General features: G+C 45.7%; 1 protein-coding gene across 1 annotated transcript in view; it reads right to left on the reverse strand.

Annotated features, from left to right (window-relative positions):
• TMEM100 (transmembrane protein 100) overlaps positions 1-22,641 on the reverse strand; it is a 92,090-nt gene that overhangs the window by 68,659 nt on the left and 790 nt on the right. The window lies entirely within an intron of this gene.

Genomic DNA, 22,641 nt, shown 5'->3' on the forward strand with positions numbered 1-22,641 from the left:
GGGCCCCTGCAGCTTCTGGGCCCCCTGCAGCTGCAGCCTGCATCCCTTGCAGGGTCTATTGTTATGCCCTTGATTGTTATGCATCTGTTCAAAGGGCTTCTAAAAGGTACACACAGCAGACCTCATTCCTGATAAATGTCCAGTCTGGTGAGATTTCATGTAGTGGAGCTCTCCTTTAGGTTTTCCACGCCAAGTCCAAGAGAAGCCATGGGAACTGAAAATAGAGCTTGTTATCATACAGTAAACTATAATTGTTTCATTAAGACAATAATCCTCCACCAATTATTCTCAGTACATTTAAGCAGCCGTAATCCTTCTCTTCCATGACTGCGAGCCATTTTTTTATATAAAGAGTTTTTCTTGTTTTTTTCCATCCTCTGGCATCAGCAGCAGCAGCAGCCCATACAGCGCGTTCCCTCGTCTGGCTTGCGTCTCGCTCACAGAACACGGGTGAATAACCCGACCGGTTTCGGCCATTAAGCAGCTCGGGATCAGCGGGTCATCCTCTGATCTTGGTGTTTTTTGAGATGTGTTTATTTTTAACTCAGGAAATATAAATTGCCTTTAATCGTGGCTCATGCAGAGTTTTGATGTTGACTTTTCATGTTGCTTTCACAGCTGTGCAAAGTCTCCTGATGCCTTTCCCGAGACTGAGCCGCTGGCGTGTTTTAAAGGGAAATACCTCTGTTCTTGAGAAAAAAACTCTTAAAGTGGACCTGAACTCTTGCACAAGACAAAAGAAAAACATAGCCTGTCTAATTCCCCCTCATCTGTGACTAATCACAAATGTAATTTGATCTCTCCCCTGTGTCAGCTGACTGCCACGGTACGAGAGGCTAATTTGAATGCCCAGGATGTAAACAATATATCTGCTTCCATGAAAGCAGGAAGTAGATACACTGCAGATTTATTGCAGGATCTGTAACAGCTGTAACAAAGAAATTTTTCTTTTTAAATGTTCTTATGCTGTTGTGCATCTTTTAGAGCAGAGAGGAAGTTCTTAGTTCAGGTGCGCTTTAAAGTGAACACGAGGTGAGAGGGATATGGAGGCTGCCATATTTATTTCCTTTTAAACGTTACCAGTTCCCTGGCAGCCCTGCTGATCTTCTGGCATCAGTAGTGTCTGAGTCATAATCTTGAAACAAGCATGCAGCTAATCCAGTCAGACGTGAGTCAGAGCCCCTGATCTGCATGCTTGTTCGGGGTCTATGGCTAAAAGAATTAGAGACACAGGATTAGGGGGATGGCCAGGCAACTTGCATTATTTAAAATAAATAAATATGGCAGCCTCCATGTCACTCTAACCTGGTTCGAGTTAGCCAAACACAACTCTGGAAATTCGGGTGCATCAGGTGCCGCAGTCAGTTATTTGGGCGCCATCAAAGGAGCCCAAATTACCATAAAAACAGTGTAATTCTGCTGCCAGCAATAGCTATCAGCCGAATTGCATCTTACCCCTGAGTCTATGGCGCCTGGAAGGGGAAAAGTAATGAACGCCACCAGGACTTTTGCAGGAGCAGGGTGAGACTTTTTGGCTTTACCCTGCACCCAAATTTCCCGGCGCCCTATGTAAATGAACACCGTTGGGTTCCCTTTAGATCTGGACCTATGTGTGGCAAGGGTTAATGACAAACCCTCTTTCAGCTTGATTAAATTGTATATGTATGTAAATATCACAACTATTCCACAGTGTTTCTTAAAGAAAACCTGTAACCAGAAAAACTTCCCCTGGGGGTACTCGCCCCGGGTGGGGGAAGCCTCCGGATTCTATTGAGGCTTCCCCCATCCTCCTCGGTCCCACGGAGGCGGCGATAAAGCTCCCCGAACAGCGGGGATGTAAATATTTACCTTCCCAGCTCCAGCGCAGGCGCAGTATCGGCTCTCCGCTCTGAGATAGGCGGAAATAGCTGATCGCTGTCGGGCCGCTCTACTGCGCAGGCGCAAGTCTCCTGCGCCGACAAAGATCGTCTATTTTCGCCTATCTCCGTGCGGAGAGCCGCAACAGCACCCCTGCTGGAGCCAAGAAAGGTAAATAAATCAGTGCTTATCACTTATAAACTCTAAAAAAAGAAAGGCTGACTGTATAGGACTCCTACTGGATGAGGGTGGGAACTCAATGGTGGATGACCAAGGTAAGGCAGAGTTATTAAATGCTTTCTTTGCTTCTGTCTTCACAAAGGAAACAGCACTGTTGCAAATTACAGAGGAAGAAGAGTCTCAATCTTCTAACTGTAATACTAAATACTTAACGCAGGAAGAAGTGAAGGCAAGACTAAATAAATAAATAAAAATAGACAAGGCACCTGGCCAGGATGACATGCATTCTCGGGTCCTAAGGGAATTAAGTTCAGTTATAGCTAGACCCCTTTATCTTATCTTGTCTCTAACCTTCCCTTTCTGGGCAAGCTAATTGAAAAAGCTGTTTACCTCCAGCTAGAAGCCAAAATCCTACAAAACAACAGTTATGACCCATTCCAGTCTGGCTTCAGGAAACACCACAGCACTGAAACGGCCCTCATCCAAATATGCAACCACCTGCTCATGGCAAGAGACAGAGGAGAGTGCTCCATCCTCATACTGCTAGACCTTTCTGCAGCCTTTGATACAGTTTGATCTTGATAAACAGGCTACAGGAATACTGCGGCATTGATGGCATAGTTCTTCAGTGGTTCCAATCCTTCTTGAGTGGCAGAACCCACAAAGTGTCTATGGGGCCCTTCCTGTCCACCCCTGTATCACTTAGGTATGGGGTGCCCCAGGGCTCAATCCTCTCTCCCCTGCTTTTCACGATTTACATGTTACCGCTGGGAAAACTAATCCAAAAACATGGCCTGACATACCACTGCTATGCAGACGACACTCAACTATATCTTTCCTTCAAGCCTGGTGTGACAGACCCAACTCTAACTATAAACGCCTGCTTACGTGAACTACAGCAATGGATGAATGACAACTGGCTGAAACTAAATGCAGACAAAACTGAAGTCCTTCTGATAGGAGGGCAGAGCATGATAACAAAACAACTTAACTTGCAGTCTTCACCACTGGGAATAGGAGGCGCGGATCTGCGCAGCTCTGATCATGTGCGTAGCCTGGGAGTTCTAATTGATTGGGATTTAAACTTCAGAACTCAAATCTCTGCTGTGGTGAAATCATCCTATTTTCACCTGAAGAACATTGCAAAAATCAAGCACCTCATACCCCCAGAAGATCTGCCAACCTTAGTCCACGCCTTCATCACATCCCGACTGGACTACTGCAATGCTCTCTACACTGGCCTTCCAAAAAAGGTCTTGTACCGACTACAGCTGATACAGAATACTGCTGCCAGACTGCTAACCAACCAACCCCGTCACTGCCACATAATGCCAGTCCTGCACTCCCTTCACTGGCTACCTATAGAATGGATGGTCCTATTTAAGATCGGCCTACTGACATTTAAATCCCTGAATAATTTAGGCCCTGGATATATGAAAGATATGTTGCAGCTGCGTAGCAATCCCCGCATTCTCAGATCAACAGGTTCTAATAATCTAGTCATACCCAGAGTCCACTTGGAAACTTTTGGTCCCAGAGCCTTCTGTCATGCTGCCCCTACGTTTTGGAACTCCTTACCTCAACAGATCAGGACAGCTCCATCCCTGGACGTGTTTAAATCCAGACTGAAAACCCACCTGTTCAGTTTGGCATTTGCAGAAATATAACTTTTGTTGTGTGAATACTTCATCCTACTAATTACTGAATCTGAGAGAGCCTAAGCGCTTTGAGTCCTATGGGAGAAAAGCGCTATAGAAATGTTATTGTATTGTATTGTATTATCTTTTGTGACTCTCTTGCAACTGGCAGAGTCCCAGTGGATTGGCGTACAGCCCACGTTTTCCCATTATTTAAGAAGGGCAAGAAATCAGATCCAGGAAATTATAGATCTGTAAGCTTAACATCAGTTGTATGCAAACTATTTGAGGGGTTACTAAGAGATACTATACATGACTTCATAGTAGAAAATAATCTTATTTCTCAGCATCAACATGGGTTTACTAAAGACAGGTCCTGTTTGACTAACATGCTCAGCTTTTATGAGGTAGTGAATGCTAATATGGATATTGGGAATGCTGTAGATGTGATATACTTGGACTTTGCAAAGGCCTTCGACACTGTTCCCCACAGAAGTCTGGTGCAAAAGTTGAGGATGCAAGGACTGGGGAAGAGTTTGTGTGCATGGATAGGGAACTGGCTAATGGACAGAAAACAAAGAGTTGTGGTCAATGGATCGTACTCAAAATGGGAGACTGTTAGCAGTGGGGTCCCACAGGGGTCTGTACTGGGTCCAGTGCTCTTCAATTTATTTATTAATGACCTAGTAGATGCAGTAGTGAGCAATGTTGCTATTTTTGGAGATTATACAAAATTGTGCAGAATCATCAACTCTCAGGAAGATAGTGTCATATTGCAACAGGATCTGGATAGGATGGCTATATGGGCACATACATGGCAGATGAAATTCAATGTTGACAAATGTAAAGTCATGCATTTTGGTCGTACCAATGGTCTAGCACCATACAAAATAAATGGGATACAGTTGGGGACATCAAACTTGGAGAAGGACTTAGGAGTACTCAACAAGTTAAATAATCGTACTCAATGCCAAGCCGCTGCAGCTAAAGCTAACAAAATTTTGGGATGCATTAAAAGGGAAATAAAAACTCGAGATGCTAGCATAATATCCTCTAGATTGAAAGCCTTTGGGCAGGGTCCTCACTCCTTTTGTGTCCTACCTGATCATGCACCTCTATTACTGTGCACCCATGCTATGCATTTGAGTGAACCTAACTTGCCTAACTCCATGCTCCCATCCAGTGACTGACTAAGCATTACCTTGTACTCATACTGTGCTGTGTGATCTGGTTTTCTTGTATTCCTGTATTGTCATATTGCTGTTTGTCACCCCTAAATATTGTCTGTAACCTAAATTAATGTCCAGCGCTGCGTAATATGTTGGCGCTTTATAAATACAACAAATAAATAAAAAATAAATAATATTGCCCCTGTTTAACTCTCTAGTAAGGCCACATCTGGAATATGGAATTCAGTTCTGGGCACCACATTACAAAAAAGATATTGCAGTTTTAGAGCAGGTGCAGAGACGAGCAACAAAATTGATACGTGGGATGGAAGGTCTCGCTTACCAAGAAAGGTTAGATAAACTGGGTTTATTTAGTCTAGAGAAAAGACGCCTTAGAGGAGATCTAATTAACATGTATAAATACATCAGAGGGCAATATAATAGCTTGGCGAATGAGCTTTTTGTCCCTAGGCCTTCTCAAAGGACTAGAGGACATGATCTGCGCATGGAGGAAAAACGTTTTAGCCATTTATTTAGGAAAGGGTTCTTTACAGTAAGAGTGATTAAGATGTGGAATGCATTGCCACAGGAAGTCGTTATGGCAAACTCTATACCTGCATTTAAAGGGGGCTTAGATGCTTTCCTTGCGTTGAAAGACATCCTTGGCTACAATTACTAGGTTATGCCTAATGATGTTGATCCAGGAATTTTATCTGATTGCCATCTGGAGTCGGGAAGGAATTTTTCCCTTTTGGGGCTAATTGGACCAAGCCTTGTAAGGGTTTGTTCGCCTTTCTCTGGATCAACAGATATATGTGAGGGAGCGGGCTGGAGTTGTACCTTGTTCTCTAGTTGAACTCGATGGACGTATGTCTTTTTTCAACCAAAATAACTATGTGACTTGTCAGGCCTGTCGAGGGAGGATTCCGGGGCACTTCGGAGGAGCCAGCGCTGGACTGCCTGCAGCTACAGGAGTGGGGGAAGCCTCTTTGGGACCGTGAGGCTTCCCCCTCCCGAGGTGAGTACACCCCAGGGGAACTTTTTTTTGTTACAGGTTCTCTTTAAAGGGCAGCTGAAGTGACATATTACAGAATGAGATAAATGTGTATATGTACAGACTCAATAGCTAGGCTCTGTTTCTTTTTTCACTGCACTGACCATCCGATAGGAGGCAGAAGGGGACTAGACAAATAACATTTATATTGCGCTTTTCTCTTGGCAGACTCAAAAGCACCAGAGCTGCAGCTGCTAGGAAGCACTCACTAGACAGTAGCAGTGTTAGGGAGTCTCCTTACAGAATAGATGCTGGCTTACTGAACAGGAAGAGCCAAAATTCAAAACCAGGTCACGTGTGTCAGAAGCACTGCCTTTAAAGGAGTTATCAGACAAATAATGCTGCCCCCTGTTCTACTTACCCAAGTCTTTCTCCAGCCCCTTGCAGCCGACACGTCCCACGCCGCAGTTCTGCTCCCAGCTGCCGGCCCGGTTCCCCTCCCGTGCAAGGGCTGACTTCCCCAACGCCGCTGTCTATCAAGTCCACGTTGTCCGGAGTGTACTGCGCAGGCGCAGTAGTTCTGTGCTTGCGCAGTACACTCTGGACAACATAGACTTGATTGACAGCTGTGCTCGTGCAAGTGCAGTAGAGGACGACCTCGAGGTTGGCCTCTGCACCGGCGGGGACCCTGGACCGGCAGCTGGAGGAAGCCACGGATAAGTAGAGCGAGAGGTAGCATTATTTGGCTGATAACTCCTTTAACCACTACACTATTTAGGGAACTATGTAGTTCCCATAAAAAAGCCACTAGATAGAGCATGCACATGCCTAAAGATGTAAGTTCACTGTGGAGAGCAGTAGGACAAGGATGGAGACACTTGTACCAAGCCTTGCAAAGGTTCTGGGTGTGAGCTGAAGTAAGTATCTGGTCCAGGAGAGGAGACAGTGTGCAGCAGATGTGGAACCTGGGGTCAAACTACAGGGAGTGGGCAAACAGGATGCACACGGCATGATCAGACTAACCTATGACAGCTGGATAAAGAGCTTTGTATATTGCTACATTGACATATTGGAGAACTACTATGGCAATTTAACTAAAAATATTTTTTTATAGAATATTTTAATACAATTTATTAACACTTCCTGCCCTGATGGTTGACAGATTCAGCATTATAAGGGATGCTGTTCTGCCTTTACAGACATACTGGACAGAGCATATGGATAGAGAAACTACAACCCACTCCCACTCAGAGGGGGAAAAAAAATTAATTAATACATTTAGTGGCGTACCTAGACATTATGGGGCCTCATAGCAAAACGTTCATAGGGCCCTTAGATGTAGGAACTCTTTAGCTATGCCACCTGCTTTACTACTTTACTACTGGCAGACATGAAAAAGAAACAGACCACACCAACTGCCATTATCTATAGCCACTGCCTAACAATGCAATAGGCTAAAAGGCTGTTTTTTTATAGATATACATATGCACAGAAAGAGATATTGGTTGCTTGACAGTTGGAAACGGATGTTATTTCCCACAATGCAACAAGGTTCACAGACAGGACACTGTCAGGCCCATGGTCCTGACATCACGCTTTGGGAGGGGTTTCACCACAATATCAGCTATACAGGCCCTCCTGATAATCTATTTGAGAAAAGGTAAAGATTTCTCATGAGAAAGGGGGTATAAGCTACTGACTGGGATGAAGTTTAATTCTTGGTTACAGTTCCTCTTTAAAGTGGGATAAAAAAAAAAAAATATAGTAAGAAATTACCTTTTTACTATATTTTTATTATTATTATTATTATTTAATATTTAGCGCTGACATCTTCTGCAGTGCTTTACAGAGTAGATAGTCTATAATGTTATTATTATTTACAGAGAGACAACATATTCTCTGCATGCTGAGTAAAGCTTGTTAGTGCCCCCCCACAAGTGCAGGTATAGCAGAGCAGTGGCAGTGAAACATCAGGGTCGGTACTGCCATTGAAGCAAAGGGGGCAATAGCCCTAAGGCCCCCGACTGCTGCTGGGCAGCCCTACGCTGCCAGAACCCCCAGGTGGTCTCTTACTGGCTGCTCCTGAGTCCCGGGGGCCTCTGTACTATGTGTATCTGCATTGTATTAACTCACCTGTCCTGTGTGCTGCTCAATCCATGCTCCATCTTAATCCCCACTGCCTGCCTCTTCTCCATGACCTAATGCAAGTTATTTACCTATCACATGTGCCACATGTGGATGAGGCAGGTATCCAGGCTGAAGATATTGCATGTATTGAGCAGTTGCAGGGGCAGGTGAGTTATAATTATGCAGCTACACATCATGTTGTGTAGTATGTCCTCTAGGGCGCCTTGTGACTTGCCGTTGCCAAGGACCCAGAGTGCTGTAGGCGTGCACTCCTGCGCCAAGACGTACCAAGAGGACATACTGCGCATGCGCAGCGCAGTGTGTCGGCGTCTTAGGGCACTGACCACACCGACCAGGACCCTCACAAAGTGAGCCATTAAAAGGGAATGAAGGCAGACCCCGGGCCACAGGAGGTGCGGTAAGCAGGGCCGGATATACCATAAGGCACTGTAGGCACGTGCCTACAGGCGCCTGTTGCTGGAAAGGTGGCTCACTCCCCTCCCTGAGCGCCTCCCTCCCTCCTTCCCTATGCAGAGTCCTGATGAGAGTGTAAATGAGTGGTTACTCACCCTGCTCTCGGCATTCCACTGACAAGATCTCCCTTCAGATGGGGTACTGAGATTCCTCTAGCTACCTAATACTTGGGGGCACCTCTAAATACAGAGCCAGTTCTAGACGTTTTGCTGCCTGAGGCAGACTTGTGAGGATGCAACCGCCCCCCCCCCCCCCCAAATTGGAATGATCGCACAGCACCAGACAGACAATTTACTCTGCTTCATTGAATGTCTGATATGACAAGCTGCAGCTCAACACAATAGCACACTGGCTGGCTGTGAGTGTTAAGGTGGCCACACACGATACAATAAAATGATAAAAGTTTCGGCAATTCAATAAATATGACCGGATCTCCCCAAAAAATCTAAAGCCTTTTTTTCATTCGACTAAAAAAACTGTGGGATTTCCCTTTTTTTTTTTTTTTTGATTTTTATCGAACCAGAGTGCTGGAATTTTTTTTTCAATTTTTCTAACGATTGTATAGTGTGTGTTAGATTGTCAATTTATTAATATACACACCCTATCAATTTTCTCAGAGTTTCCAATCATTTTTATCAGAATTGGGGAAAAATTTAACATATGTGTGTGGTACATTGGTCATATTTTTGAAATGTTACAATCAGTCAAAAAAAAATAAAAATGATTGCAATTCTTGAATTGAATAGATATTTTAAAAAAATTGTATGGTATGTGGCCACCTTTAGAGTCTTGTTCGCTTCCTCCTTTGACTACATGCTGTTAGTGTAAAAACAGTACAAAGATTCTGCCCCTGTAATCCTTGCCGCCTGATGCAAATGTTTCATCTTGCTACATGAGAGAACCGGCCCTATCTAGATACTCAACCTCCTTAGCATTCTGGACGAGCTGAGCTCGTCCAGAGACGCCGGAGGTCGCCGCTTAGGCCCTGCTGGGCCGATTTTCACAAAATAAAAAGGAGCACACGCAGCCGGCACTTTGCCAGCCGCGTGTGCTACCTGATCGCCGGCGCAGCGCGGCGATGCGCTGCGTGCAGCGGCGAAAGAGGGTCCCCCTAGCCGCCCGAGCCCAGCGCAGCCGGACCAAACAGTTCCGGCCAGCGCTAAGGGCTGGATCGGAGGCGGCCGACGTCAGGACGTCGGCTGACGTCCATGACGTCACTCCGCTCGTCGCCATGGCGACGAGGAAAGCAAAACAAGAAGGGCCGCTCATCGCGGAGGCGATCAGAAATACGTATTAGGAGCACCCTCTTTTAGTTGGCTGCATGAAATAGTTTTTTTTTTATTAAAAAAAAAACGTCCGGTCGCCAGCCTGGCAATCTTAATAGAACGCCAGGCAGGTTAATATTGAGGGTACTTCTGGATACTTAATACTAAGGGGCACCTGTAGCTACCTATGAAGGGTAAGCAAAGTAAGGGAGAAGTGGCAGCTGGGCCAGCCAGCCCACTTGCTGTGCGGTTCGGTGGGGGTTTGTAGGTTCATAAAGGGTGAAGTCTAGGGTGCCAGGACATTTGTGCCTATAGGCTCCTGTGAGGTAAATCCAGGCCTGACGGTAAGCCTATGCACACCTCCCCACACACACACACACAGGGCATCAATTAGAAGATTAATTTAGGACTAAGGTACCCTTGTGGTGCAAAAGGTACTTTGATGCATATGGTCAGGGGCGTAGCAATAGATGTTGCAGAGGTAGTGAGCTTCTATAGATACTTTGTATAGTGGTAATTATTAACAAACTGTTCCCCATCCCCTTCCTGCACCTCTGACACCTTGGCTGTCTTTGGCAGGCTTTGGTGCGCCGTATCAATTGTTATGTATAGAGTGTTGGGGGGGGGGGGGCAACGTAAAACTTGCATCGGGGCCCACAGCTCCTTAGCTACGCCACTGCATCTAGTGTGGGAGTGTCCAGTGATATCAAAGTTTTGGAAGGATGTGTAGGACTGTATTGATAGATTGTGTGAGGATTGTGGTGTTTGGGATCCTGTGAGTGTTGTTGCATAGGACGTCAATTTCTATTAGTAAGTACAAGAAAATGCTTCTACTGCAGCTATTAACAGCTGCCAAAAGTTTAATTCCAGTTATATGGAGATGCCAGAGTCCTCCTACCCTTAAAGGGAACCAGAGCTGAAGTAAAGAAAAGATTCTATACATACCTTGGGCTTCCTCCAGCCCCATACGCGCTGATCGATCCCACACCGCCATCCACCGCTGCCCGCATCTACGAGAACTGGCTCCTGTCGCTGACGTCATCGGAGCCAGCTACGCAGGAGAAGTGCGCCCTCTACATATCTCTCCAGCGGCTGCTGCAGCGATACGCAAAGAGCGCACTTCTGCTACGCTAGACTGGCTCCAACTGACGGAACAGCGGGGAGGCGGTACTCGTAGCTGAGGGCAGCGGTGGATGGCGGCGTGGGATCGATCAGCGCGGCGGACCGGAGCATCGTATGGTAACTTTGTGAGCACAGGTCAGCTGCAGGGGCCTGGCAAAAGGTCAAGGTAAGTGAAATTATTATTATTTTAGGTGATTTCAGTTCCGCTTTAAGGCAGATCCGAGATGAAAAACTAACTAGAACAAGTAACTTGTCTATATATCTTATCTAAAGTTTAGATAGTTTACACAGCAAATTTGGCTGCATACAGCTTCAACAGTTTATGATGATTTATTCCTGTGATACAATGAGAGCGGCCATGTTCTATTTGTCATCATTACACAGGTAATCTGCAACTGCATCTCCACCCCTCAGCCTGTGAAAAATTCACTCCCCCCTCCCCTCTGCCTTTGAAATCTCTGGCTAGTAACCTCCTCCTCCTGCCCAGACTAAGCTCCCATAAGCCCTTGCTACATGGGTCTGAGTGCCTTGGCGTTTTGGAGAAACTGTGGGTGTGGCTTGTTTAGTTTATAGGGAATTAGAGTATTAAAGGGAAGGTCCAAGCAAAATAAAAAAATGAGTTTCACTTACCTGGGGCTTCTACCAGCCCCATGCAGCCATCCTGTGCCCTCGTAGTCACTCACTGCTGCTCCAGTCCCCCGCTGGCAGCATTTTTACGCGTTAGTGGTGCCATGCGTACATTTTTACGCATTAAACCACTAATGCGTACAATGTATGTGTTAATGTTCCTGCACTAGCGGGTATGCGTAAAAATGTACGCAATGCGACCCACCGACCTCCCAGGTCGGCATGCTGCCAGCAGGGGACTGGAGCAGCAGTGAGTGACTACGAGGGCACAGGGTGGCTGCATGGGGCTGGTAGAAGCCCCAGGTAAGTAAAACTCATTTTTTAATTTTGCTTGGACCTTCCCTTTAAAACAAAAAACAAAAAAAGTATTTGGCTTGGGGAATGCCCTATAAACTATATGAAAGGAACACAATTATGCAATGAATAAAAGTTCATCTCATCTGAAGAAGAAATTTAGTTTACTGTTTACGCAAAGATATACCTTTTAAGCCTGTTCGGTTTTAAAGGTAATACGTATAATTTCTGAATAATCAGCATGACTGCTTTTAGAATTCGCCTTTGTTCGGTTTTAGGTTTAGTTTGGCGTTAAAGCGGAAAGGCGTCGGATAAAAGAAAGAACATCACACGTCTTCGCAAGCCGCCGTGTCTCTGTCACATAATGAGAAGTTGGGTTTGTGCGCTACCTTTTAATTTGGAGCAGCTTTTCTTTGCTTGTGTGCAGCAGAAGAATGCAGCAGGCTGCTGGACTCACCCGCCGCCTTTCACAAATAATAAATGGGAGAATTTATTAAGTGATACGTGACATGAAATGGGCATTATTTAGCGCAGTGTAGATGTTCTGAGGCATTAACCTCCTTGGCGGTAATCCCGAGCTGAGCTCGGGGTATGCCGCCGGAGGTCGCCGCTCAGGCCCTGCTGGGCCGATTTGCATTCTGCAAAAAGCAGCACACGCAGCCGGCACTTTGCCAGCCGCGTGTGCTGCCCGATCGCCGCCGCTCCGCCGCGATCCGCCGCGTGCAGCGGCGAAAGAGGGTCCCCCCAGCCACCCGAGCCCAGCGCAGCCGGAACAAACAGTTCCGGCCGGCGCTAGGGGCTGGATCGGGCGGCTCTGACGTCAGGACGTCGACTGACGTCCATGACGTCACTCCGCTCGTCGCCATGGCGACGAGGAAAGCGAAACAAGATAGGCCGCTCATTGCGGCCTATCTTGTTACTTTCGATTGCCGGAGGCGATCGAAAGTACGCTTCCGGAGCGCCCTCTAGTGGGCTTTCATGCAGCCAACTTTCAGTTGGCTGCATGAAATATTTTTTTTTTTATTTAAAAAAAACCCCATTTCAGCCTCCCTGGCAAAATAAATAAACCGCCAGGGAGGTTAATCACACTTACTGAAAGGGAAATTATAGCCAACTGTTTATGCCAAAACACCGCTATTGTTTATGCAGAAATGAGCGAAGCTGGACTGACTCAGAGGGCTATTCAAAGTTGAAACTACAGGGTAGTTTCAGATGAGTTTGCCAGCAAAGAAGGTCCGTGTTGTAGGGGTTGTGAAATGGTGGGGCATTGCTGCCAAGGTCAGAGGCATAATAGAGCAAGGATCTTAAAGAGAAACTCCGACCAAGAATTGAACTTTATCCCAATCTGTATCTGATACCCCCTTTTACATGAGAAATCTATTCCTTTTCACAAACAGACCATCAGGGGGCGCTGTATGTTTGATATTGTGGTGAAACCCCTCCCACAGGAAACTCTGAGGACCGTGGTACTCCTGGCAGTTTCCTGTCTGTGAACCTTGTTGCATTGTGAGAAATAGCTGCTTACAGCTGTTTCCAACTGCCAAAATAGCATGCAGCAGCTACATCACCTGCCAACAGTAAAAATGTCACCCTGCAATTCCCGGGTCTTTTTAAAACATTTTAGAACCTAAAATCAGGAAAAAATCTTGCCACCAGAGTCTCCGCAGCAGCCCCTGCATGTTACCTACCTCCCTGGGCTGTAGCACTGGGCTCCAGCACTGCGATTTAAAAGATTTTACAATGGGCAAACACTGAGTAAATAATTTATACATAAATATTGTAAAAATGAAGCACTTTCTTTACTACATTATTTTCACTGGTGTTCCTCTTTAAAGGACTCCCAATGTGAAAATGGTAATCTATCTTTACGCATACGCAGGACGGCCATGGTGACGGGAGCGTGATCGAGGGACGCCTGCGCAGGCGCACTGGCCCTGAGACTGGTCAGTCCCCAAAAACAAAACTGTCTGGCTGCGGGCAGGGCCACCCATAAGACGGGGTGAGGTGGGTTTCTCAGGAGGCAAAGTCGGGTGGCGGCACCCGCCTGGCCGTGGGTAGGGGAGGGCGGCCAAGCTGGATGCCGTAGCAGCCAGGAAGGGGGTACTGGGCACAGTGGCAGGCCCGGCCCTGGCTGCGGGGGGACCCGGGACGTCTGCAGGGGGCTAGTGAAAGTCTCAGGTAAGTAAAACCTTTTTTTAACTCTTTTAACTTTGCTGGCGGTAGGAGCCAGGAACTCTATGCAGAGTATGGCGTGCAGCGGCCGCTTTTACTCACCTCCAGGGGGATCCAGACAGTAGCCGTTCTCTTTCCTGTCCTTGGAGGCTCTCAATCACTCATTGAGATTGATCTCACCAAAGAGTTACAGTGCCACCTGGAGGACGGAGGTAAAATTGCAGTGCTGGAGCCCAGGGAGGTAGGTAGCATGCTGGGGCAGCTGCGGAGACTCTGGCGGCAAGATTTTTTCCTGATTTTAGGGTCCGAAATGTTTTAAAAAGACCCACAAATAATCATACTGCCAGGAGGGGTTAAGGTTCATTTTAAGTTTTATTTAGTAAATTCCTCTTTAAACTCAGAGATTTTTTTTTCCTGAAACGCCCATCTCTATAAAACTAAAACAGCAAAACCAATAAAAATTTTTGACTTACAAGACAAAGCGTGTAACCGTTAAAGAGGAAACGGCAGTGAAAATAACGTAATGAAAAAAAGTTCTTACTAATTTTTACAATTAGTATTTATAAATGATTTAGTCAGTGTTTGGCCGTTGTAAAATCTTTCCTCTCCCTGATTTACATTCTGACATTTCTCACATGGCAACATCTTTACTGCTAGCAGGTGATGTCAGTGGAAGGAGAGGCTGCTTTTTTGGCAGTTGGAAACAACTGTTATTCCCCACAATGCAACAAGGCCACTAGGGTGCTGACATCACACCGTGATTTCACCACAATATCAGCCATACAGAGCTCCCTGATGATCCGTTTGAGAAAAGGAAGAGATTTCTCGTGGGAAAGGGGGTATCAGCTACTGATTGGGATGAAGTTCAATCCTTGGTTATGGTTCCTCTTAAAAAGCGGAATCTGAATCTGAATCGCTTGCAGTGTGCAAGAGGCCTTAAAGAGAACCCGAGGTGTTTTTAAAGAATGTTATCTGCATACAAAGGCTGGATCTGCCTATACAGCCCAGCCTCTGTTGCTATCCCAAACCCCACTAAGGTCCCCCTGCACTCTGCAATCCCTCATAAATCACAGCCATGCTGTGAGACTCTGTTTACATCTGTAGTGTCAGTCTCAGCTGCTCCCCCGCCTCCTGCATAGCTCCGGTCCCTGCCCCCGTCCCTTCCCTCCAATCAGCAGGGAGGGAAGGGATGCAGGCGGGGACTGGAGTTCTGCAGGAGGCGGGGAGAGCAGCAGACTGACACTATAGAGATAAACACAGCCAGCTCTGACAAGCTGTTTGTCAGCAGCATGGCTGTGGTTTATGAGGGATTGCAGAGTGCAGGGGGACCTTAGGGGGGTTTGGGATAGCAACAGAGGCTGGGCTGTATAGGCAGATCCAGCCTCTGTATGCAGATAATATTCTTCAAACCCACCTCGGGTTCTCTTTAAAGAAAACCTGAACTGAAAATTAAAATTCAAAATAAGCATACACAAGTCATACTTACCTCCTGTGTAGTCTACTCCTCAATCTCTTTTTCCTCTCCTGCATCCTGTTTGTCCACTGTGATCAATGGAATTCTCTGTCCTCCATTTGGAAAATGGCCATTACACCATAACAACTTTCTGGTCAGCACACAGTTAAACTGTAACATCGCCCACTTGAGCCATAGGGAAACATGGACACATCAGTTCTCCTCTCAGCTGTAACTGACAGCAACTGATATATAACCGACAGCAACTGATATATTTAAATTCTGACAAAATGTTGTCAGAACTGGAAGGGATCACTGTCAGCAGAAAATGGTGAGTTTCTGAGAGGAACTGATGGCAAGGTAACTATGTAATGTTCATTTGAAGTTACCTCATGTGTTTATTTTAAATAATTTTACTCAGTACAGGTTCTCTTTAAGGTTCCAGCCAGCCTTTCAGAGGCCTGCAGCCTGATGATGAGGTGAGACTGGGATGGCAATGGACTGGAGCGCATTTCCTCAGAGGTGACGATATGTCATGTGTGTCACATACGGTCATCAGCTACTCGTAATAATTCGATTGCTTCTATTCTACAGCACACGGGCAGCACCGCAGTCTCGCTCAGTCTCATACCAGAGGGATAAATGATTGGTAACCACAACAACTACACAAACAGGACTAAAGGTGGCCACAAATCTCTTGACTTGGCGGCCGGTGGACCATCTAATTCGATAAGTACTATCAAATCAAATGAAATCAGTGCTGTCATGAGCATACCTGATAGACAGTGCGACCAATTTCAGCTTGATCGGACATGCTGCAAGATGTCGGCTCGTCGTGGTCGATCAGGTGCACGCGGTAATGGAGTGCGATATCAAGATGAGTGACAAATGTGATGAAACCCCCGGCGCTGTTCTCCTTAGTATATAAATGTGCCCCCGTGTGTGCATTTATACATTACCTGTCCTGTGTCGCCCACCGCGTGGTGCCCATTCATGTTCAGAATCTCTTGCTCTTCCATTAGCAGTTTACACACCGCCGGGGTGGCGCCTGTGTGGTGTGACACACACCGCATGTGCTATACGCCAGGGCGGTGTATAGGGCTAATGGCAGAGCGGGGGATTCCAAAGCGGGATAGGCACCGCACGGTGGGCGACACAGGACAGGTATTGTATAAATTCACACACTGGGGGCACATTTATACACTGGGGGGCAGCGGTGAGGTGGCAGATGCAGCGGATTCACGAGATGTCATGCTGAATCAGGAATCGGCCTGCGGGTGTATGGGCAGCCGACAGATCTGTCTCTTATCAGATTTGATCAGACAGAGATTTGTCTCTTGGTCGAATCTGCCCATCATCGCTTGATGTACCTCAACTGATCACACAACGCAACATAAAACACTTCTCTGTACTCCACTTACGTCTGCAGCCATACTGACTAATCTGTGAGAGCCTAGAAGCATTGTTATTTTTATTGTTATCTGTAGATGCAAGTTTCATGTTCAGTCGGTTTCTGTATACAGGCCTGTGCAACAAGGGAGGATAGATTAATATTATTTAGTATTTATATAGCACTGACATCTTACGCAGCGCTGTACAGAGTATATAGTCTTGTCACTCACTGTCCCTCGGAGGAGCTCACAATCTAATCCTTACCATAGTCGCATGTCCTTTGTAGTTTAGGGACAATTTAGGGGGAAGCCAATTAACTTATCTGTATGTTTTTGGGATGTGGGAGGAAACCGGAGTGTCCAAAGGAAACCTACACAGACACGGGGAGAACATACAAACTCTGTGCAGATAGTGCCCTGGCTGGGATTCGATAGATGATAGATAGATAGATAGATAGATAGATAGATAGATACAGTAGATAGATAGATATTGGATGGATCATTTGTTATGAACATTGCACAGTGTATGTGACCTTACTGGAGCTGTACAAACGCAGGCCACACTGCAGATCAGAATGCACTGAGAAGTCCTATATTGCGCTGTTAGCACAGGTCCACACTACAGGGGATCACTGCAAACTCTTCTAAATTTCAGTAAATCTCTGTAGAGTAAAATATCTCAACCTCAGCAGAGCAGGAAATCAGAATGTAAAGCACATAACCTAAGTGAGTCTTTGTAAGGCATCAAACCATATTGAATCTCTGTAAGGCACAAAACCTCAGTGAATCTCTGGAGAGCACCAAACCTCAGTGAATCTCTGTTGAGCACCAAATCTCAGTGAATCTCTGGAGAGCACCAAATCTCAGTGCATCTCTGGAGAGCACCAAATCTCAGTGAATCTCTGTAAGGCACCAAATCTCAGTGAATCTCTGTAAGGCACCAAATCTCAGTGAATTTCTATAGAGCACCAACCCTCAGTGAATCTCTGTAAGGCACCAAACCTCAGTGAATCTCTGTAGAGCACCAAATCTCAGTGAATCTCTGGAGAGCACCAAATCTCAGTGAATCTCTGTAAGGCACCAAATCTCAGTGAATCTCTGTAGAGCACCAAACCTCAGTGAATATATCTATAAGGCACCAAATCTCAGTGAATCTCTGTAGAGCACCAAATCTCAGTGAATCCCTGTAAAGCACCAAACCTCAGTGAATCTCTAAAGAGCACCAAACCTTAGTGAATCTCTGTAGAGCACCAAATCTCATTGAATCTCTGTAAGGCACCAAACCTCAGTGAATCTCTATAGAGCACCAAATCTCAGTGAATTGATGTATAGAATCACATCTCAGCAAATTTCAGTAGAATACCAAATGTCAGTGAATCTTTGTAATCAAGAAAACCTGTTTTATGCCATCATCAAATATTTATATAGCAATAATATATTTTCGGCAGCACTTTGCAGAGAAGACCAATTAATTCACATTAGTACTGCCCATGAAAGCAGCTCTCAATCTAATATTGTCAAGCAAAGCAATGAAGCTGGACAGGTTAGGAAACCTATTGCTAAGGGGGCCTCTTGTCCGCATGTGTCTCTTCTCCACCAAAAACCCGGTACCAGAGTGTCTGCAAGCGAGTCAGTTGACACAGTTCATTTTGGCAACATGGAAACTCATAGACCACACCGGTAATTGCAGTTATGGGACAAAGAGGAAGTTGTTTTTTGGTGGGGCCACAACAGTAAGCATTACCAGTGATGTGGTGAGTTCGAGAAGCAGTGCTGAGCAGGTTCTTTTTAGCACCAGGTTAGCGGCAATGGCAAGCAGCGAAGGAAGCTTCTGTAAGTGGTGCAAGTGTTAGGTTAGTGTTAGGCATATTGGCAAGAATGTTCAGGCTTACCTGTAGGAAGTTTAGTGTTCGGCATACCCATAGGAAAGTTAGTGTTGGGCGTATTGGTAAGAGGGCTGTGCTAGGCATATCGGTTAGTGTTAGGCCGATTGGTCTTAAGCTCTGAGGCTACAGGGGAGCAGAACTGTAAAGGCTACACACGCCATCCTTCCGCAAATGACAGATCTGCCAGACCCTCCCGCTGGGCGGACGTTCTACAGACAGAAGCACGTGTGTACACGCTGTCGGCAGACTGATAAGGCTGTTTCTGAATGAACCACTCAGCGGATCGTTCAGAAACAGCCTTATAAGTCTGCCGACAGCGCGTACACACGTGCTACTGTCGTCATAACGTCCGCCAGCGGGGGGGGGGGGGGGGGTCTGGCGGATCTGTCGTTTGCGGAAGGATGGCGTGTGTACGCACCTTAAGGGGGCCCCAACTACTATTTCACTTACTCTGATAAAGGGGACTTATGCTTCAGATCAGGTGTTTTTGTGGCTACATTTGTTCTGGGTGTGACAGTCCTGATGTCCACACTTGTTTTTTGACCCTTGTGAGATGTGCCCCTAGGCTGTGAGGGTAACCAGGGGTAGGACAGGACTAGGGGCAAGGGAAAGGGTGTGCACATTGGGGGGGTCCCACCGCAGTTTTGCTGTTGGCCCCATGATCTGTAGTTAGGCCTCTGGGCAGGCTAGTGTTAGAGGTTAGGTTGGGGTTAGGTTAGAAGGATATGATTGGAAAACAAAATGGAAAAAAACACGACGATAACCAGACAAGAATATAGGCAACATTATGTTACTGATATCCAAATTATCAGCACCGCTCACGCCAAAAAATCATATCGCTAAAATTAAATGTACGCCGCAACTGCCCCCTCCCCTCTTCAAACCATAAACAAGACAGACAAGCCCATCTTCACCTTGCCCTCATCTCTTCATAGACATGGAGCCCACACTTACTGAACATTCTGTTGACTGTCCTGACTGAAGGTGGCCAAGCTCTTCCGATAAACAACAGCATTATAAAACCTTGTGGACAATACCTTGAGAGCTGCAGAGGTTTTTCCACTTATCTATCAGGACGACGTCATCCCTTTCTGGCTGCAGGTGTAGAACAGAATAGGTCCAAAGAACTTCTTTCAGTTAAAGTCCACCACTGGGATTGTCCATGCAGAGAAGTCAGAGAACAATCCTCGTTGCTCGATGAGCACAACCCGGGAAGGCTTTACTTTTTCTAGTGAATCCAGCCCAGAGCGTTGACTCCAGGAAAGGACTATGTCAGACCGGCCTCTCCTCTCTGCACATCCCTGTAGCTGGAAGTCACATCAGCTCACAGAGGAAATATTTGGAAACCAGTCTCGGTTTGCTTGCAAGTCTTTGATGGCTCTAGGGCGTGGGGTGGGAAACAGAGAGGATTTGCCAAACCCAATTAAGATCTGAACTCTATTGTTTGTCTTTGCAATCAAGTTCTTACGGAGATGGGAAGGCAGACAAATCTTGTCCTCACCTTACTGTTCAAAGAGCTTATTTTTTTTCCTTGCAAAAAAAAAAAAATAGACTGGTCTTGTAGTCTCCTAGTTGTTTAGTTAGTTTATATATACAGGAAGGTCTCATTCTTGTCCCTAGAGGGGGGGGTTTCCTCTCGCCTAATTAATCTGTAATGAAGAATGGGTGCTTCACCTCTCCAAAGAGGTCATTGACTGTGTTGCTCTTCATATATTCAAGAAAAGTTTAAGTGTCTCTCCAGACACAGACATAAAAATAAATATCTAATAAAGTAGCAATAAGAGAGCATAACTTTTTTGTTAATTCGAAAAGAGCTTTCTGCTGCAATTGGTATGATTGAAAAAAGCTTTCTGCTGCTTAAATTTTGTAACACACGACCAGAAGCTACTGTGAGAGGCAGTCAGATTTCAGGCTCTGTCAGGGTGGATTTTGCCTGGACTGCATCATTTCCACTGTTTTGATTGAAAGGTGGCTGGTAAATTCTGAAGCTGCCTGAGAAGCTAGCAGACAGCAACTCAGACAGTATTGTAGGAAGGGGTCTAGACAGGGCCGGTTTTAGACTGGTTTGTCGCCTGAAGTAATACATTGACTACAGCGGCCCCTCATGTGACCTGGCAGCACGTAACAGGTCACATGAGGCACCTCTGTAGCCATGGATACAGGACGCTCTCTAATTGTTGCCTCCCTGCAGCAGGTGAGTCACATTGCTTCATGGAAGACCCTCCCCTGGGTCTAAGCTCCTAATTAGGTACCGGTAATTTAAAAATGAATCATTTAGCATCCAATCAGTGGCATAGCTAAGGAGCTGTGGGCTCCAATGCAAGTTTCACGATGGGGGACCCCCAAGCACTCTATACATAACAATTGATGCGGCGCACCAAAACCGGCCAATGGCAACTACAGTGTCAGAGGTGCAAGAAGGGGATGGGGAACAGCTTGTTAAAGGAATACTATCGATGTATGCATTTATTTTTAAATGCTGTATGTTGTAGCACACATTAGGACAAGTACTAGGAGCAATTTGATTCCTCACACAACTGTTCCTCTCAGCTGTAAAATCCTCCATCAGTTTTGGCGTCAGTGTTGGATACAAAATGTATCTAAATACTGGGCTCCCAGTCCATGTACACTCCTAGACCATGTCTTTGCACAGGGGAGTTGCTATCAACTCCTCAGTTTATAGTTTAATTATCACCTTGCTGAAAGAATCTTGTTGATATGGTGGTAAGGGGAAAGATTCTAGCAATGTGTGTTTATTATCTTTGCTTCTCTTGACTGATAAAGATACTAATAATGCTAATTGTAGACAGTGGTCTGCCCCTCTAAGCAGCTTGTAAAGTGGATGCAGCCTGGAGTGAATGCCTCAAGCAGGCAGCCAGTCTGAGTGTAAACACAGACTCCTGGTATAGCTAGTTATATTCCAGCAATATTACAGCTCATTTAGTTACCTGTTACCACCTCAGATCAGCCTATTTCTCCTCATGTCTGCTGCATGCTGTGAGTGACACAGTGAAATATATTTGTGAGCTGTGTGACAGAGTAACCAAGCAGCTCAGGGTGACCCAAACTACTATGAGCTGTGTGAGAAATGAATTTTTAAGCAGGGATAGCGAGAGAGAGACCTGGGTGAATAAATAAAGTGCCCCTAGCACTAGTAGTGGTAATGTGTACACTAATATAGAGTATTTAAAAAAAAGTCATTTCAATCGATAGTATTCCTTTTATGATTACCACTATTCAAAATATCTATAGAAGTGATTATTATGAGCACAGGACCAATAGAGAGCTAATACTGCAGTTGAGGGACGGCCCCTCTGGCCCAAGGGCCCCCGATCCGGTCACAACCTCTGCAACCCCTGCTTCCAGTGAAAGGATCTCTGCATGGTCATTATCAAACTGCAAGATGCAATAAAAGCTTAGCTGCAGATTTTTGCCTTGATAAGCCATTTTCTCCTCGGGTTCAACCCTGGGAAAGTTGCAGTGAAATACAACTATTGCAGTAGTTGATTTTAAATAAGCTGTATCTCCTGGCTACTTATGTGGTTCATACTCATTTTTCCCCTAATAGTAAGTCATGCTGTCTTCTACTGTTATTTCTGACAATGCTTCTCACATAAGAGGACAGCAGGACTTGCCAGGAGGAGGTGGCTTGATCCCATGGCCTGCCTGGAGCCTCACGGTGCAACTTTTACAATATTTGGATTTCACTGCAGCTTTGTTGGAGGCTGGAGAGTTATCAAATAAAGGAAACCCATATTATGATGAGACAACAAACACCGCAAATAAGTGCAACTGACATTTACACACTGTTCTTGAAAGATTTAACACTGGATTCATCTCAGTGGATCCACTACCAGCATTCTGCAAAAACAACAATAAAAAAGTTGTTATTGCTGTCTCTGTCCCTGTTACCCACTTCCTGTCAATACAGTAAGGAACATTCACAGACAGGGTCACTTATGGCCGCTTATCACGGCTGTTGATATGGGAGCC

The sequence above is a fragment of the Hyperolius riggenbachi genome, chromosome 12 (genome assembly GCF_040937935.1).
Source record: "Hyperolius riggenbachi isolate aHypRig1 chromosome 12, aHypRig1.pri, whole genome shotgun sequence".
In the NCBI taxonomy this organism is placed as follows: Eukaryota; Metazoa; Chordata; class Amphibia; order Anura; family Hyperoliidae; genus Hyperolius; species Hyperolius riggenbachi.